This window comes from Sphaerodactylus townsendi, linkage group LG02 (genome assembly GCF_021028975.2).
Source record: "Sphaerodactylus townsendi isolate TG3544 linkage group LG02, MPM_Stown_v2.3, whole genome shotgun sequence".
Classification (NCBI taxonomy): Eukaryota; Metazoa; Chordata; class Lepidosauria; order Squamata; family Sphaerodactylidae; genus Sphaerodactylus; species Sphaerodactylus townsendi.
Window position 1 is genome coordinate 103,802,905 of NC_059426.1, and position 6,000 is coordinate 103,808,904.

At 48.7% G+C, this 6,000-nt stretch overlaps 1 long non-coding RNA gene across 1 annotated transcript in view; it reads right to left on the reverse strand.

Annotated features, from left to right (window-relative positions):
* LOC125427175 overlaps positions 1-5,598 on the reverse strand; it is a 51,403-nt gene extending 45,805 nt beyond the window's left edge. The window contains exon 1 of the long non-coding RNA XR_007243644.1: positions 4,812-5,598. This is a non-coding gene — a long non-coding RNA (uncharacterized LOC125427175). The remainder of the gene's footprint in view (positions 1-4,811) is intronic.
* Between the last annotated feature and the right edge of the window lie 402 nt (positions 5,599-6,000).

Here is a 6,000-nt window from a genome sequence, read left to right on the forward strand (position 1 = left end):
ATGCCGGTAGAATCGGGGAGCAATTGCTGATGAAGCCAGGTGTTATTGTGTGTGTGTCCAGTAGAATCGAGTTTCCCCAATTCATATGTTCACCGCAGGGAGGGTCAGTGAATTCTAAGATCCTTTCTTTCCAAATAAATTTTTTGGTTCATACAGCAACAACCATGGCATGCCCAGAACTATGGAGTGTTTGGCCACTACCGGCGCCAGAATAAAACTAATTTTCTCCCAATGGTCGGGCGCAGCGGAGGAGAACCGGTTGCGTTTTGAACTGGGCTGGTCCTTCGGCTCGAGAGGACTGCCGTCCATTTGGGTGAATGGTATGGGCTTGGCCAGGGGGACTTGGTCTAGACCCAGCTCCTCCGCCACCTGGGGCCGATTAAGCAATGGGAGCAGCCAGAATCCACAAGGGCTGAGGCTATAATGTGAGGTGTAGCTAGCGGGGTTGGCCAGAAACGCTTGGATTGTAATGGGAGCGCTGCCTTCACTCACCGCGTCTGGAGTCGCACCCCATGTCCATGGGGGGGCTGAAGAAAGGCAAACAGCTGCTTCCCCTCCTCTGGAGTCGCCGATAACTGCCTTAGATGAACCTGTTGGGGGCGGCCCGGATTTGCGGGGTGGCTTGGCAGATGGGGTGCGTGCGGCCGGAGCGGTTGGCTTCTGTTTTTTCGGGCAGTTGGCAGCCAGATGACCTGGTCCTCCGCAGTAAAGACATAATCCCAGTCGGTGACGGCGCTCGGAGGTGGACTCGGTAGGGGCGGCTGGGCTTGGCTTGGTGGTCGCAGTGGTGGGTTTTGGGCGTGGGCGGCCTCCGGCACGAGCGTACTCCAAACGAGATGCCACTTGGGATCCCAGTTCGATCCAATCAGCAATAGTGCGGGGGATCCGAATTAAAAACACTGTTTCACGCAGCTTGCCGTCAACAGCATCCGAGAAGTATTCACATTTCATGCGCTCAGGCCACTCAGGAGGGAGTCGGGCAGCCGCCGCACGAAATTCACGGGCAAATTCTGCAAACGAGCGGTTGCCTTGCTGAATAGATTTGATGGTGCGAATAGCTTCATTTTCAGCACTCGGATCTTGGAAGCGAGCCCTTAAGGCTTGGAGGAACGCGGGCACCGTGCGAGTATCTTCATCTTGCAGGTTCAAAAGAGTCACAAACCAGTCGGCTGCTGCCCCATCCAAGACGGAGCCGATGTCCCGTATTTTTTCGCGCTCAGACCGGTATAAATCGTCATAGTCCTCCATGTGGGCATCGAGTTGCAGGATGAAGTAGGGAAGTTTGGAAGCGGTCCCATCAAAACGGGCAGGTATTGGAGGTCTGTAATATCCTCTCTCCACGGCCCTTAGCGCCGGCTGGGGCGGCGGTTGCGCAGGTTGAGGCAGCGGCGCCGGGGGGGCCGGAATCGGTGGAGGTGGAGGTACCAACGCCGGTGCCGCTGGCGGTCTGGTGGGAGCCGGTCCTTGGAAGGTGGCAGGACCCAGCAGCGTCGCTCCTCTGGCGCCGGGTGCCCCAGTGACAGCGTAGACTCCAACTTGGGTTGTCCTGTTCTGCTGCTTCTTCAGTTCCCTCTCCAAGGCGGCCAGTTCTCTTTCCTTGCGCGTCAATGTATCCTGGTGCGCATGCAAAGCTGCTTTCTCTCGTTCTAATTTGGCCCGTTCGTCTCGTTGAACAGCTGCAGTTAGTTCACTTTGCGTACGTAAGGCCTGAATGCTTTCGCGCTGACGCTGTAAGTCCAGTTTGGAGTGTTCCAGGACTTTATCATGGACTGATAGGTTCTGCGTATATTGCCGTTGCAGCGCATCTTTGGCACGGTCCAATTCGAGTTGGACTTCTTTGCGCTGCTGTTCCCGGTCTCTTTGCAGGTCTTCACGCTCTTGCTTCAGCTGTTCTCGTTCCTCTTCCCATAGCTGGCGTTCACGGGCCCACGCTTCTTGGGCATCTCGCAGACGGCCCACTTCCTCATCCCAGCTCTCTTTCGATGGGAGAGGGAATAGATCCGGCTGGGAGTGCAGGCTTTCTCCAGACTCTTCTTCATCTGAACGCAGGACGTCGCGCCCGCCGGTGGCTCCACGGGGCATCTCAGGTGCAGCCGCTGGTCCGGGATCTGGGGGGTCCGATCGGAAGACGGTACGGATACCCCTCCCAATCCCTGGTATAGTCCCAGTTTCACCGGTGGTCTTCGGACGGGCCCCAGTGCTATGCCACGGTGGATCTTTGGGAGCATCACCAAAATACGAGTCCAGGAATCGTTCAATGGACTCCTGGGTTGCCGCATGAAAGGTGGTCAGGCCCGTCTCCTCCGTGACAGGTTGCATCTGAGGTTTGTAATCCATACGAAAACGGGTAGATACCCGATCCACAGGCGCTCGATCCATAGACAGCGCCCCAAACGACTCATGTAAGTCCCCATGGTCGTCTTCTCGTCCCTCGTTCCAGCGGAGTAAGGGAAGACTCGTGCTGATACGAGGACGGGAAAGAGTCACCAGCGAGACCCGCTCTCCCGCCGGTTCCTCTAAATCCAGAAGGGAAAGCTCGGAGCCCTCTTTGGGGGCTACCGAACTTTCCACAGGAACATTCAACCTCTCCATGCCGAGACACCAGAGGTCCACTGCACTAGGAAGATAGATGAGTTTAGGATTCCTGCCACAATGTAAGGAATTCCATAGAAGCAGAAATAAAAGGCTTTTTGGGTGTAAAAGACCGTTTATTCAGACATCGTAGAAAGCTCACGTACACGCAGTGGCAGGAATAAGATCTCCCGCCAGAAGCACAGGTTATAACTCTGTCCATCCCATCCCCCCTCCCGGATTCCCATGGGAACGGAGGTCTCATCTCCCTCGCAGAGATAAGGTCTCCGTCGGAGAAGCTGGCCCATCGCCCGGGCTGTGGAATGTAGTCAAGGCCAGGCAGCTGACCTGCTCATCAACACCATTGAATCCTTTACAATATCTGCTGTCAAATATCCCAAAGATCTTGGGGATATTCAAGACGAGTGTGCATGATTTTTTGGGTGTGTGTGTGAGAAGATTTTTTTATTTTACACATATAAACAACACATGCAGAAAAAAGAAAAGAAAAACAAAACAAATCTGCTCTCCCCTCCCCTACTATAATAATGATAGTAAAGAAAGAAAACACATTTCAAGAAATTACTACATACGTAAAAGGTGACTTCCAACGACCACATTATGGATCCAAACTCAAATATTGTCAAGGCTTTGATAGACTGTTTATTGTTGATTTTATGATCAGCTTTATTATATTGCTATGTTTTGTTCTATCTCAGCGGTTCTCAACCTGGGGGTTGCGACTCCTTTGGCGGCGAACAACCCTTTCACAGGGGTTGCCAAAACCACCTTATTTTGTCGCAGTCTTGGTAGTTTGGGCAGAGGAGCGCATCCTTATGGGGAGGCCGAGCTTGCGCGCCAGACCTCCCTGAGGTTGGGGGCCTCCATAAGAGGCTTGGGGTGGGGGTGGGGCTCATGGTGCATGTCGTGGAGGCCTCTGCAATCGAGCCTGCCACCACAGCAGGAAGGGGGCCACAACGGGCAGGTGCCCAGGTGGCCCAGTATCTTCTCTGCCTTCCCCAATATAGATTGGGGTTGGTGCCGGGGTTCCACCATGGGTGATGACCGACTGCTGAACAGATATGCTTCTCTTGCTTGCCCAGCTTCTGCCTCAATAAAAAGGGCTGCAGCCCATTTTAATTCCAAGACGTGTCCTGTGGTTATTCACCAGATGAAACCTCTGCACATCTGGGCACAACTTTATCATGTCTGAACATGTGGTTTTGTTTGTTGTTTAGTTTTATTCTCCAATTAGGGTGAGGGTTTAGCAGATACCTGCCATCAGCACTTGTGATAAGGCCTGCTAGAAATGTAAGTAAATAAACCAATACAGACAAATTGGACATAAAAAAAGACATATCTAGGTCATCATCTGTGTAAATAGATGTCATTTTTAAATCCTTGGAATTCTGCCAAGTTGCCTCCTACTGAGAGCAGTAGAGCACAGTAACCCAAATTTCTTTTGCAATTTGCATGTTTGCTGCACCAAGCACAATCAAAGAAGTGTCACCGGATAACCTTTCAGCTCTTACTCTATTCTGCCTAATTCCTTTTCAGTGTGGAATCTGAATTCTGACATGCATGACACAAGGAGAATACTTGTGAATTAGTTCCATTAAAGCCATGCCATATGTGTCTTACTTCACTTACAGAAGTATTTCTATGTTTGTCATCAGGTTTTTTGTATAATTGGGGAAGGGGTCAATATGTGCTCCTTAGTTGGTCCTATTTATTAATGTACCAGGAGCAGGCGTAGACTTTTTAATTTAAAACATAATCCATGCCCCTGCTAGAATATTGCGAAGCAGTCCACATATACTAATGCTGCTTGTTTTCAGTTTTTAATGATCCTATTATGAATGGTAAGTTCATTACACAAACCTAACTATGCAATGGCATTTCAAATGGGGCTTTGTGGCTTTTAGAAACTAAACAGCTAGAACAAGCACAAAGGCCGTTGTGGTCTGGTTGCTTCCTCTCTTCCACAGCAGTTATGGAGATGCCATTCCAGTGACCACTTCTTCTACAATGAGTCAGTTTCATTTTTAACAATCTGACTCAGTTCTCTTTAAAGCAGGGTGGAGGGGAGTATGTTATTCCAGCATGATTTTTGTATGCCTTACTTTAAACAAAGGGGTCAATCCATATGTTAACCCCTTGGGATCAAGCCAGAGGAAAAGCTTCTGGCACTGTGGAGTTGCTCTTTTTCTAGAAACTGCAGTAATTTAAAAAGGCTGTACCTGTGAAGTTGATTTGTTCATCATGTCTTCTGTTTTCAAGAGTGCTGGGTTGATAAATGAATGACTGGACAAACTAGATGCTTGAAACTGTCAAATGAGAATATGGAAGGAATTTGTTAGTTTTCACCTGGAATACCCCCAAATTTGGAACCCCACTTGCCTGCCAAAATTCATAATTTGCTGCTCAGAATCAAAAGTTCAAAATCTAGAATTCCATTGGCCCACATTTTTGCACCAATATTGCCTGGACTGTAATTTTATATGCAAGAGCTAGTACTTTTTCTGCTTTGTTTCTGACTTCATTTTTCAACCATAATTCCCCCACCATATCTATAGATAGCAAGATAAACACACACAGAAAGAGAGGCATCTTTTTTCCCTTTCCCCCATTTTCTTTCTTTTTTCTGAAAATCCTCGTAGCCTCACATCTTTCCTTTACCTACTTCTCTCTTTCCTGCCCACTAGCCAATCCACCTTTATCTCTCCCCTTCAGCTTCAGCTTTTCCTCCTTCCCTATTCCTGGAAAACTTTCACTGGAATAGTCTGTCCAGGTAAAGTGGTGACAGCCACTAGGCCAGTTGTGTATTGGGGAACCTACAAAGACTTGTGAGGGGCACTGTTGTATCCCTTTCCATACACTATTTCTTCTTTCCTTCCCCCTGGCAGCCCCCAAATCCTCCCATTTTTCCACTTTGTGCTCTTCTTCCCACACTCCAACAACTCTTTTATCTACTCATATTTCAGCTGAGAGTAGTTAAGGTATCTGACTAGGATCTGGGGAACTCAAGTTTGAATCCCCACTCAAGCCATGGAAGCCTGCTGGGTGACCTTGGGCTAGTCATACACTCTCATCCTCGACCATGGCAATATTTGTATGGGAGACCTCCAAGGAATACCAAAGTCATAATGCTGAGGCAGGAAATGGCAAACCATCTCCAAACATCTCTCGCTTTGAAAATCCTAGTGGGTTGCCATAAGTTAAGTGTGACTAAATGGCAATTTTTAAAATGCTTATTCTTTATTTACTACAACTGTACTCCATTTTCTCCATTATGTGGACTCAAAGCAGATTACATTGTTCTCTTCCATTTTATTTTTATAACAACCTTATGAGGTGAAACAACAAGATTAAAGTACGGTAGCACATTAGAGACCAAAAGGTTTCTAGAGTTTGAGTAGGAGTGTTCAA